The sequence below is a fragment of the Canis aureus genome, chromosome 20, assembly GCF_053574225.1.
Source record: "Canis aureus isolate CA01 chromosome 20, VMU_Caureus_v.1.0, whole genome shotgun sequence".
Taxonomy (NCBI): Eukaryota; Metazoa; Chordata; class Mammalia; order Carnivora; family Canidae; genus Canis; species Canis aureus.
In genome coordinates, this window is record NC_135630.1 from 22905319 (window position 1) to 22919061 (window position 13743).

The window sequence follows — 13743 nt, forward strand, 5'->3', positions numbered from 1 at the left end:
ATATATCCTGGATACTAATCCTGTCAGTTATAACTTCTCTCAGTTTTGTGGCGTGTTCTCTGATTCTCTTTATGTGGCCTTTTGATGAATGATAGATCTCAATTTTACATTATTTTAGCTTTGTTTTTAAAAATTTGTTACTTTATTTAAATTCAATTAATTAACATATAATGTATTATTGGTTTCAGAGGTAGAGGTCAGTGATGTCTTATATAACATCCAGTGCTATTACATCACATGCCTTCCTTAATGTCCATCACCCAGTTACCCCATTCCCCCACAGCCCTCCCTCCAGCGACCCTTAGTTTGTTTCCTATGATTAAGAGTATCTTCTTTGTCTCTATGATTTCATCTTGATTTATTTTTCCTCTCTTCCCTGATGATCCTCTGTTTTGTTTCTTAAATTCCACATATGAGTAGATCATATAATTGTCTTTCTCTGACTTACTTATTTTGCTTAGCATATTCTACTCCATGTTGTTGCAAATGGCAAGATTTTTTTTTTTTCTTTTTTGATGGCTGGGTGATATTCCATTGTGTTTCTATACCACATCTTCTTTAACCACTTGTTGATGGACATCTGAGCTCTTTCCATACTTCGGCTATTGTGGACATTGCTGCTATAAACATTGGGTGCAGGTGCCCCTCTGGATCACTACATTTGTATCTTTGGGGTAGTGCCATTGCTAGGTTGTAGGGTAGCTCTATTTTCAACTGTTTGAGGAACCTCCATATGTTTTCCAGAGTGGCTGCACCAGTTTGCATCCCTACCAACAGTGTAAGAGGGTTTCCCTTTCTCCCTGTCCTCACTAATATCCATCATTTCCTGACTTGTTAATTTTAGCCATTCTGACTGGTGTTGGCAGTATCTCATTGTGGCTTTGATTTGTATTTCCCCAATTCTGAGTAACGTGGAGCATTTCTTCATGTGTCTGTTGACAATTTGTGTGTCTTCTTTGGAGAAATATCTGTTCATGTCTTCTTCCCATTCTATAATTGGATTATTTGTTCTTTGGGTATTGAGTTTGATGAGTTCTTTATAGATCTTGGAGACTTGCCCTTTATCTGATAGGTCACTGGCAAATATCTTCTCCCATTCTGTCGGTTGTCTTTTGGTTTTGTCAACTGTTTGATTCCTTTGCTGTGCAGAAGCTTTTTATCCTGATGAAGTCCCAATAGTTCATTTTTACTTTACGTTGCCATTGGCAACGTGTCTAATAAGAAGTTGCTGCAGTGAGATCACAAAGGTTGCTGCCTATGTTCTTATACAGGATTTTGATGGATTCCTGTCTCACATTTAGGTCTTCCAACGATTTGGAGTCAATGTTTGTGTATGGTGTGAGGAAATGGTCCAGTTTACCTAGCACCATTCGTCCAACTAATGCCACTTCTACTTTAGCAATCTCTGAGTGTAGCTCTGAAGAAACAAAAACAGCTGTGGGACAGGAATGAAATTTGGACTTAAACCTGAGCTCAAACCTCAGTTTGTGTGAATTTGGGTAAGCTACTTAACCTGTTTGGTGTCAGGAGGTATGTTTGAAACGTGAATATTCATACTTATACTCTCACAAGGTTGTCTTGAATGTTAAATAGTATGTAAAACACAAAGTAAAGTGCAGTGTCAAATATAAGGTCCCACAGTATCTGCTCTAATAACAGTTAATATTATAGCTGTTCTTAATGTTATGAAATTATTAATATTAGGTAGATAATAAACTCTAAAATGGGCATAATAATATCTCATGAGGTGTTAGGATACAAATTAAATTAGAAATAGGTAAAACACCAACTCAGTGCCTGAATAAAGGTGATCTATTATTACTAATACTATTCCAGTTCTTCAGAGACGTGGTCTCAATACTCTCTAAAAATCCATCAACTAAATCCATTTCTTGGAAGAGGTGAGCAACAAATTGTCATAACCTAGGGCTTATCCTGTATAAAGGGATGGCTTCCACCAGAAGACCAGAGTTTTAAGCTGCCTCTATGGCAAACTAGAGCTTTGACTTGGCCAAATTCAACTGATGAAATAATTTATATGGCTAGGGACACCTGGGTGGCTCAGTGGTTGAGCATCTGCCTTCAGCTCAGGGTGTGGTCCTGGGGTGTCAAGATCGGGTCCCACATCAGGCTCCTGGCATGGAGCCTGCTTCTCCCTTTGCCCGTGTCTCTGCATCTCTCTCTCTCTCTCTGTTTCTCGTGAGTGAATGAATGAATGAATGAATGAATGAATAAAATCTTTAAAAAATAATTTATATGGCTATGTATAGGAATTTACTATTCTAAACCAAAGAACCAACATTATTGGCTATTTTATAATGGCTTTTCACTGCTTATTTTCATTTTAGAAATGGTTATACTAGAACTTGCTGAATGGAATCATCTCAGTACATAACTGTGGTAAGAAATTCAGCGTTTCATAGAACACATCCAAACTACAGGGCAAATAATTTTTTTAAAAAAATAAGACAATACTTTGCATGGTATTGGGTGTGAAGCATGAAATACTCTTACTTTTCATGTCTGGACTTATTTCCTCAAAGTATGGACAGACATAAAAGGGTAAAAATATTTTTAAAGATCTCACAACTATTTAGGATGCTAAAAACCAGAGAAGTCTGTATGGATACTTACTTTAACACATACAATAGACATATCATTTCTTTCTGCTACAGTATTTGAAATCAGTTTTTAAAAGAAAACTAAATATTTGCTAAAATTAACATCTCTATCTCATATTCTCACATACACTAGCTTCCTCTGACTCAGTTGTGGCTTTTAGTCTTTAAAAAATCAGGTTGGGTCTACTGGAACTACTGGAAATCAAGCAGTGAACATAAACAAAAAAGAAAAAATGCACTCTCTTTTCAATTTTTTTAAAAACTGCATTAGATTAGAATTCTAAATAGTTTCTGCCAAATGGGTAGAACCATTCTCTTTGGCCTATTGGCAACATGTACATGCTACTACTACAAAAAGTGCCAAGTTTTCATAAGAAAACTACAGAGTGAATATATAGCTTGATATTTTTATTAAGATGCTGAAAATTCACAAGTAGCATAACTAATTTAATATGGGATTGTGATGAAATAGATTTCTATTCAAATTCTAATGCAAGTAAAATTCTATTCAAAATTTAAAATCTGTTTATTTTTCTAAGAAATACAGTATCTGTAAGAAAAATAATAACAATACAGTCATGTACTGTAATAAACAATTTATTGAATGTAATGTGTCAAGCATTTAAATGCTATACTCTTGCATTTAATCCTTGAAAACTTGCACTACATAAAATTTTATTATCATCTTTACTTTTTTTGGAAAAATAATTTGTTCGAATTCATGCGGGTAGTAAATAACAGAGTCAGAATTCAAACTTACATCTGTCCTACTCTAAAGACCATGCTAGTAACTACTCTACTCTTTTTCAAATCTGAGTCTTTTTAAAAATATGGATTCCTAGGCCTGACTCCTTCTAAGATTCTGATTCAGTAAGTCTGCAGCAGGACCAGGAGATCCTTGGTTTTCCAAAGTTCATCTGGTGATTCTAATGTATAGTTAGATTTGGGGAGTACAGAACTAGGTCAGTCAGTTTTTGCCTCCTTTAAATTGTATATATCACAAAACCAAATAAATCTGAGAAATCCATCTCAGATTTCTAGAGTTTCATTCCCACCTGCCTACATTCAGATCAGCGTCCATTGACCAAGGCATAGATTTTATTACAAGAAAATTGGTTTAAAGTGGCTTTTGATGGAAAAATTGATGGGAGGGGAGGTTAAGAAAAAAAGCGAACTGGGAATGAACTATCTTGTAATTGGATAGAACTTGTCCAGTCTTAGGGAATATTTTTCTTTTCATTCTTCTGTCACTGAAGAAAAAAGAAAGGAGAACTATTGAGGGAATGGAGCAAATATCTGTGGAAAATTTAATATCAACTACGAAGGAAGGAAAACCAACAGTTTTATACTCCAAGTATAAAAATGCAATTATTTACAGCTGAGAGGTTAAATAGGAACATCTGATGCCAAAGTAGAATAAGGTCCTAGAGGAAATCAGCAAATACTTGAGAGACTACTATGTGCAAGGCATTATATTAAGAACTGAGGGGCACCTGAGTAGCTCAGTGGTTGAGCAACTGCCTTTGGCTCAGCTTGTGTTAGGAAATACTTTGTGTGTGCAGGTTGTGATCCCAGAAGTCCTGTATCAGGCTCCCTTCAGGGAACCTGCTTCTCCCTCTGCCTATGTCTCTGCCTCTCTCTCTGTGTCTCTCATGAATAAATAAATAAAATCTGTTGTTATTGTTTTTTAAAGAACTGAATTATCTATATTCTAGAGAACACCTGACACCATCAGAAAAGGAACAGTGTAATCAAAATCTAAGTATTAGTTCTGGCTGGAAAAAGCCACTGATGCCCTGATGAACTAGGCATTTGAATCTCTACTCTTTTCCAAATCTTATACTAAGAACTATTGGCTTTATTGTCTAGTGTTATTTAAGCTAATGGTTTTAAATTAAAATTTTTTTCCTATAATAAAATTTTAGGGAAATTCACAGTTATAAAAAGTATGTAACTTAAAAGAATGATTTATAATATTTTATGTTTTATAGTTTACAAAGCATTTTCGGTACCTACATTTCTTTTTTTAAAGATTTTATTTATTTATTTGAGAGAGGGTGAGAGAGAGGGAGATCATGAGCAGGAGGGAAGGGCAGAGAAGTAGATTCCCCACTGAGCAGGGAGCCCAATGCAGGGCTTGATTCCAGGATCCTGGGATCATGACCTGGGCTGAAGGCAGACGCTTAAATCAATTGAGCCACAAAGGCACCCCAGTATCTACATTTCAATTAGAAAACAATTAAGCAATTTTACAAAGTAAGCAGAATTGGTATCAATCATAATTTGATGAAGAGGAAAATGAAACTTAGAATGGTTTGGTGGCTTGCTTTAGACTAGAATCTATTAAGTGGCAAATCAAGGACTCAAATTCAGACTTTCTAACACTGGGTTCACATGCCAGATAGCTTAGCCCTAGATAATACTAACCCAGGCATTAATGAAATATAACTGAAGTACAACCAAACTATTTTCTGTAACAATTAAACTGTATACTTACAATGACAAAAAAACAAATGCATAGGTATTTCACAGATCACGAAAGCTGGAAGAAACTACTAGGTTCTATTCATAAAAGAGCCAGAGAAGCCAAAGCCCTATGTACCAATGGGCCCAAACCACAAGTGAGCTTGGGCAGAACTGGGTTTGGAAACTAAGGGCTCACTTAAAACAGTCACTGGGTCAAAATCTGCTTTTGTACGCAACTTCAAGCTTAGATTGGTTTCTGTATTTTTAAAAGGTTGTAAAAAACAGGAGAAGGAGAAAGAGGGAAAGAAAGATGACAGGGTGGGAGGGGATGCAACAGAGACCATATGTGGCCTGCAGAACCTAAAATATTTACTATCTGGGCCTTTAGAGAAAAAGTTTGCAGACCTTCATTTTAAAGAAAAAGAGAGATACTGAGACCTCAGAACAAAAAGAATACTACCCATAAACACTAGTATATCAGATAAAAGACAATTTAAAAATGTAGTTAAAACTTCTCTATAAAGAAGGAATAAAAAGCAAAATCCTTTTCTTTTTCAAAACACTAAAATGTTTTAGAGTAAACTGTTTTCAGGTTTTAAACAACTGTGTCATCAGGAATTTCTCTGACTGGAGAATCATGGAATTTACAACTTGTCTATAATGTGCAAAAATGTAAGAACCAGAATAGAGAATTCTATTATGAATGCCAAAAATAAAACTTACCTTGCCTACATAGATATATAATCACTTCCTCAAAAAACAAATCAAACTCTGGCCCACACTACGAGTAACATTGGGTATTAGTTGTCGGTAGTGACCCGAGATGACTTCCTACTGCAGTGCCAACCACAATTACTTTTACAGCCAAATGTACCACATATGAACCTTTATAAACATTAAATCTGTCTCCTACCACCATAGTGGCCAAAGTAGCATTTTTTTAAAAAATTACTTTAGTTCCAAATTGTATCTGTAAAATAACTAAATCAGTGGTTACACTACTAAGTTCTTTATTAGCTTTCCCTTTCCTTTGGAATCACATGCTCAAAACACCTTATATTCTTTCTGATAAAATTCCCCTGGAAAGAACACTATTTCAAGTTAATGATTTTAACAGAATGCCCAATGCTGTAAGCACTAACTCTTATAGCAGTTACAAGAGGTTGACATTTATTATGTGTGTGTGCACATGTATGGAAAATTGTGTCAAGTTCCATTCCTGATATGGAGATACTAAATAAAGTCCTGCTTAAAGTGTGGTGTGTGAGTTGATGATTTGAAGATTTTACAAAAAAACCCAACATTCAGGTATTCAGGTGAGGAGAAAACCTGTCTATTCCTTCTTCCAGATTGTTAGCATCTGCAGGAAAAACTGCCTATGGTCCTTGTCCATTTAGGTATACTAACTTGGAAACAGTTCCTTGAAAGGTATTTTATTTATTTATTTATATTGGCTTCTCACTGTGCTTTATAATGCTGGGCCCAAGGATGTAGGGGAGATAAAAACCATAAACAGGCCTTGGAAGGCAAACTCACTGGGAGAAGGGAGGATAAAAGTATAATGTTGTCCATTAGGTCCCTTTATTCCATAAACTCAAAGACAGTTCAAACATTTTCACTCATATTTTAATGCAACCAAGTTTCAGAATCTGGAATGGACCATATGCAGCTGTGGGAAGCCTATCAACAGGTATTGATGAAGCACAAGGGCATGTAGAATTAAAAAGAGTATTCTGAATGCTTGCAGCAACATTTTATTCTTACTATTCTTTATTGCAAACATAGTATGTCCGTCATGCCATGGGTTTTAAAGAGGTTGCGATCTAGCATTCTTCATACTGTTTTACAGGAAAATGTGAATTAGAGTAATTAATATACAACTCTATCTACATAAAACAAATGTGGGATTTGCTAAATATTTTTAGAGATGAAACACATAGAAATTTCAAACCCAGATCAAACCCAGAAGTCTGAATGAGTAAGTTCTATTGGAAACAATGTGGTTTCTCCCCAAGAAAACAGAAGTCTTACATAATACAGAGATTTCATAATTTATGTTTTAATAAGCAAAATTCCAAAGTAATTCACCATTTGGGATATTGTGTAAGAATGTGAATGGAGGTACATTTGTTTTTAAATAAAAATTCATTATATTTACTAACAGACATGAAAGAAACCTGGGAATCTGACAGGGATTTATAAAGGTAGTGTAATAAAGAGTAGTTATCCTTAAAAACTAATTTAAGGGTTTTGAATGCTTATAAACGAAATTCTATATTTGTTCCTATAGTGTTAATGAAGGTTCAAATAACTACAGAGATGATTAAACAAAATCTGATGACATAAGAACTATCATAGCATGGACAGAAGACATGAATAGACATTTTTCCAAAGAAGACACACAGATGGCCAAGAGACACATGAAAAGATGCTCAACAACACTTATCAGCGAAATGCAAATCAAAACTACAATGAGATATCATCTCACACCTCTCAGAATGGCTAAACACACACACACACACACACACACACGAAATAATAGGTGTTGGTGAGAATGTAGAAAAAAGGAACCCTCTCGCACTGTTGGTGGGAATGCAAACTGGTGCAGCCACTCTGGAAAACCATATGGAGGCTCCTCAAAAAAGTTAAAAATAGAGCTACCTTATGACACAGAAATTGCAATAGTAGGTATTTACCCAAATAATACAAAAATACGAATCCAAAGGGATGTACCCTGATGTTTATAGTAGCATTATCAATAATAGCTAAATTATGGAAAGAGCTCAAATGTCCCTTGACTGATGAATGGATAAAGATGGTGTGTGTGTGTGTGTAATGGACTATTACTCAGCCACAAAAAGAATGAAATCTTGGTATTTGAAAAGATATGAATGGAGCTGGAGAGTACTATGCTACTCAAAATAAGTCAGAGAAACACTTACTATATGAGTGTTTCTCATATAGTGAAATACTATATGATTTCACTCATATGTGGAATTTAAGAAATGAGAACAAAAGGGTAAAAAAGAGAGAGAAGCAAACTAAGAAACAGACTCTTACCTAGAGAGAACAAACTGATGGTTAACAGACGGGATGGGGGTGGGGGAATGGATTAAATAGGTGATGGGGATTAAGGAGTACACTTGTGATGAGCACTGGGTGTTGTATGGAAGTGTTGAATGATTATATTGTACACCTGAAACTAGTTAACTTTATGCTAACTAACTGGAATTTAAATAAAAACTTAAAAAAGAATGATCATAGTATAGTTGGCCCCTTGCCAACTATAATAGAAAATGATATAAATTAAGAGAACAAATGTTTCAAAAATAACAGCCCAACAAGAACTTTAGGAGACACACCTACATGTTCACTTTAGAATTGAGCAGAAAAGGGTTAAAGTAAAAATTAAGTTTCCATTCCTAAATCAGAGAACCTTTGTTCTTACTACCTATAATACTACCTCTAAATATTTACTACAGAAGCTGAAGGAAATTCATTTAAGAAACTAGGACATTTGCTTTTAAAGAATCCCTGATAAGAGGCTGAGGGGAGGAATGGAAGAAAGTCTCCTTACTTCTTAAAATCACAAGCTCTCTTCTAATTAAAAAGTAATCTTAAAATATTAACAGATGCTAATTTTAAAGTTTATGAAGAAATCATTTACCTAAAATGCAATGAAGTAGTTTTCTCTGCAGCTAATATGAAAGGGGGTTTTGGTTTGTTTTGGTTGTTGTTTTTAATTCCAAAGCTTTTGGGTATGTTTAAAGTTGAATCAAGTTCCCACATAAAATACTGATGCCTCTCATTTTATGCTGGGAGGGCATGTTTTATTTCAACTAGCATCAACATGCTATCATTACAGTAGCTCATTCCTGGATGGGGGAAATGAAAGAGATTTCAGGAAAGCTTAAAGAAGGCATTCCTTTTCCCTTTACGGCTATGGCAGTAAATTCAAATAAGAATTTGGGCCACTGGCTCCCATTCTTTCCCCTGCTACATTTCTGATGATGTAGAGACTGGTTTTTGGGTTTCGGTTGCTGAGACTGAATTATTATATCTTTCATCTGTAGCACACTATCACGAGGTTCCTCTCTTACTTAATATTTCCTTTTAGCCCCAGTATCTGGCCACTGGCCCCTTCCCTCCACCTTCACTGAAGATGAAAAGCTATGTGTTTGGTACAGGGCCTTTGTGTGTATATTCATCCTTGAATAATACATATTATTTCATTTGTATGTTTAACTTACATAAATAATATCATGCCATATATCTTGTTGTTAGCCCTTTTCAAGAATCTTTTTTTTTTTTTTTAAATAATAATCTATCATGGTTTTAAGTTCTCTTTGTGTTGTTGTAGCACTATGAGAGGGAAAAGTAATACATCTAGGAGCTGGCTTGGTATTATCAGCAAAGCCTTCATTCTATTACAAGCCGGTCTGACACTTGGTTGGTATTCTGCTGACCATGAGTCATTTTATAAAACACCAACATCAGAAAAGGCCACTCTGTGTCCATAATGAATCAAGACAAACACAGACCACTTCATAATCATGTTTGAACATAGACAAAATATGAACATTGTCCAAGCCACAAAAACAACCCGAAATTCCCTATCCTGGCTAGTAAGAATGACTGCTACTTCTCTGCCAATTACAGCTTTGCCTCATTCAAAACCAATCCTAGAATTACCTCTGTTTTCTGATAGCATCCAAGCCAAAGCAAAGTCCCACCTTTAACCCTGTACCCATCATCTAATGTTAAGTTCGGCCCTTGTAAGTGCTTCCCAACATCCTCTTGCTGAGATGTCCCACAGTCCTCCACAGTGTGGGTTACCCCTGCCCTACAAGTAATAAACCCAATTTGTTCCACTACAGGTTTGTGTTCCCAAGGGTCTCTGGTTAGAGGGCACTGCCAGCAGTTATTTTACTGCTTCTGACTGCTACAGGTGCCATAGGATGCATCCATCATATCGTACTTAACCATTCCCCTAAAGATAGACACTTTGTCCTCAACTCTACCAAAAACAACTCTGAGGTAAACATCCTGGGTATACTCCATTATAGACTTGAGCTGTGTTTCACTGTAGTATATCCACAGATAAGGGATTACTGAGTGACAAATTATAACCATGCTTTTGCCTAAGGATTATGAGATTGCTCTTCAGACCAGTTATATCAGTCTAGATTTCCCCTGGTGGTACTTATGTCCCACCGTCCCAAATCTTCACCTACATTTTGATTTACCTAATCATTTTTTAAAAACTTCCTTCCAGACAGCCCTGGTGGCCCAGTGGTTTAGTGCTACCTTCAGCCCAGGGCATGATCCTGGAGACCTGGGATCGAGTCCCATGTCGAGCTCCCTGCATGGAGCCTGCTTCTCCCTCTGCCTGTGTCTCTCTCTCTCTCTCTCTCTCTCTCTCTCTGTGCCTCTCATGAATAAATAAATAAAATCTTAAAAAACAAAACAAAACAAAACAAAACTTCTTTCCAGTTAGATGGGTGCAAAGTGATATGTTACTATTAATTTAATTGGCATTTCTCTAATTACTTATAAGGTTGAATATCTCTCTTCATATACCTGGTGGTTCAGGAGCCTCCTTCCATGATGTGTTAAGTAATAACCATTGCTTTTATCTGTATATTTCTCTCCCTTTCTTATTCTTGAAATTGCAAGGATTTCTCACAGAGTCCACATGTTTATTTCTTCTCAGCTTTGATGGTGCAAATATCTGCTTCCAATCAGTCACTGTTATGTGAAGTTTGTTTTATCCTAGAAATCACCATACAGAAATTCTGAGTTTTGCCATTGTAAAGCTACCAATTTATCCCTGATAGTTGGTGCTTTTGGAGTAAAGTTCTTCCACAGACCAAGGTCACAGAGATCTCTAACATTTTCTTTTATTGGCTCGACAGTTTTACCTGTCACCTTTAGGTCTTTGTTCTCTCTGGATCTCATATAGTACATGATGTGAGGGAGCGGTCCAAATTTATTTGTTTCATCTAGTGAACAGGTCTTCCTAAGAACTTATTTTTTTTTTTTTTCTTCCTAAGAACTTATTAAGAAACACACCTCTTCCCCACTTTGGGTCTATTTCTTTTTTAATTTTTATTTATTTATGATAGTTACACAGAGAGAGAGAGAGAGACAGAGACAGAGACAGAGACAGAGACATAGGCAGAGGGAGAAGCAGGCTCCATGCACCGGGAGCCCGACGTGGGATTCGATCCCAGGTCTCCAGGATCGCGCCCTGGGCCAAAGGCAGGTGCTAAACCGCTGCGCCACCCAGGGATCCCACTTTGGGTCTATTTTTGAGGACTCATCTCTTTCATTTGTCTGCTTCTGTGCCAGTTCCAAACTATTTTCATTATTATGAATTAAAATCTGGTCAAAATACAATTCTTCTTCCATATATATTTCAAAATAGACTTAACTATTTGTGGATTTGTATTCTTTATCACAGTCAGTTTGACCCCTGCCCCCACCCATCCGAATCCTATTAAAATTTTTATTGGAATTGCATTTGGTGAGAATTGACATCTTTGTTTTATATGCCCCACCAGTGAGTCTGTTATAGTTCCTCATTTATTCAAGGCTTCATTTATGTCCTTCAGTAAATTTTTACAATTTGTTTTATAAAGTTGTTACGCATTTTTTAGGTTAATGTCTAAATGCTTTACAATTTTTATAACTACAGTGAACTTTGGACTATAGTTACTGCTAGTGTGGAAAAACAAAACTATTGATTTCTGAAAGTATGTAAGTTATTTCTGCAAGTTCTAATGCTTTGTCTATGTAGACATTATATAATCTCTAAATAAAGACTTATTTTTTCCCTTTTCCCCCTCTCTTCTCTATCTTTATTTCACTTTTTTTTTTTTTTTTTTGCTTTTTGGATTAGCCAGATCTATATGAAAAATATTACTAGGGGCACCAGGGTGGCTCAGTCAGTTACACATCTGCCTTTGGCTCAGGTATGGTCCCAAGGTCCTGGGATCCAATCCTGCATCAGGCCTGCTTCTCTCACTCCCTCTGCATTTCTCCTTGCTTGTTCATAGCTCTCTCTGTCAAATAAATAAATAAACTCTTAAAAAAAAAGTTGTCTAGCTTTGTCAAAAACTTGTTTAAAGTTCAAAGATTTAGTTTTGATGTTTGGTACAGGTTTTAGTATTTAACCTTTATCAATTATAATTTCTTTCCATTCCTAGTTTCCTAGACTTAGGACTATCAGTTGTAAATTAGAGTTAAATTTTATCAAATACTTTGAAAATCTTCTTTTAGGTAATTATATAAGTTTTTGTCTATTATATATTTTCACTATTACTATTATTCTAGTTTCATTGATTAATCTATTAATCTAGTTTCATTGATTTCTCTTATGTTAAACCATCTTTGCTCTCCAGAGATAATTACATTTTTTAAAAAAATCTGTTGGATTTAGTTAGCTAACATTTCATTTAGAATTCCCACACTTGGGGATCCCTGGGTGGCGCAGCGGTTTGGCGCCTGCCTTTGGCCCACGGCGCGATCCTGGAGACCCGGGATCGAATCCCACGTCGGGCTCCCGGTGCATGAAGCCTGCTTCTCCCTCTGCCTATGTCTCTGCCTCTCTCTCTCTCTCTCTCTCTGTGTGTGTGTGTGTGTGTGTGACTATCATAAATAAATAAAAATTAAAAAAAATTTTAGAATTCCCACACTTACTACTGTAAAAGACTGACTTAAAATTCTTTTCTGTTGTACTATCCTTTTGGAATTAAAGTTATTCAAGTCTTGCAAAATTAGCCAGAAAGCATTCCCTCACCTCAACTTTTTTCTTTTTCTTTCTTTGATTATTTCCTAGAGAGAGGAGCTTTATCTCCTGAAAATTTAGTAGAAGCATCTTGTGGGATGCCTGGGTGGCTCAGTGGTTGAGCGTCTGCCTTTGGCGCAGGGCCTGATCCTGGGGTCCAGGGATAGAGCCCTGCATGGGGCTCCCTGTGGGTAGCCTGCTTCTCCCTCTGCCTGTGTCTCTGCCTCTCTCTGTGTGTCTCTCATGAATAAATGAATAAAATCTTTTAAAAAAAAAAAGTATCTTGCGTAAGTTATTCAACTTGGGGAAGTGCATCTGTCTGTTCAAGTGTTTATTTCAGGTGTAAAATTTAGGGAGAGCTTTGATTATCATTTCTATTTCTTTGACAAATATTTTATTAAGCTTTCTATCTTAAAAAATAATTTGCTTTCTGTTTTCAGCAGTCTCATACAAGGAAATTAGTCACAAAGAAGTTTTTGACAACTGACATTCTGAATACAAATGAGATTCCTAAGAACTGGTACTTAGACTTCGTACCCTAGGCCCAAAGTGCCCCTAAAAAAAGGAGCTGTCTAGCAAAAAGCTCTGTTCTTACTCTAAAAAAAATTATTTGTCCATATATAGATAGCAGCTTGAAAAATGTGGACTTACAGGACATCTTAATAGGAAAAATCTTCTGAGTATTTATACATCAAAAATAAGAAGTAGTATTTAGTATTTAGTAGTTTTCAGCAGTAAGGGACCTAAATAGTAAATTCAACAGCAGAAAATTTGCTTAAGACCCCATAAAGTAAGTGAAAAATTTTTGTGTCTGAACCTGATTTTTTAATCTATTTCATTTTGATGGTTTACATCAATGCTCTTCTT

General features: G+C 35.9%; 1 protein-coding gene and 1 long non-coding RNA gene across 9 annotated transcripts in view; one reads left to right on the forward strand and one right to left on the reverse strand.

The window, feature by feature from the left end:
• AFG2A (AAA ATPase AFG2A) overlaps window positions 1-13743 on the reverse strand; it is a 353318-nt gene that overhangs the window by 148192 nt on the left and 191383 nt on the right. The gene's annotated exons all lie outside the window — the stretch shown is intronic.
• Window positions 1267-13743, forward strand: part of LOC144291546 (uncharacterized) — a 61713-nt gene continuing 49236 nt past the window's right edge. For all 3 annotated transcript variants that reach the window (XR_013358875.1, XR_013358874.1, XR_013358873.1), the window contains exon 1: window positions 1267-1499. This is a non-coding gene — a long non-coding RNA (uncharacterized LOC144291546). The remainder of the gene's footprint in view (window positions 1500-13743) is intronic.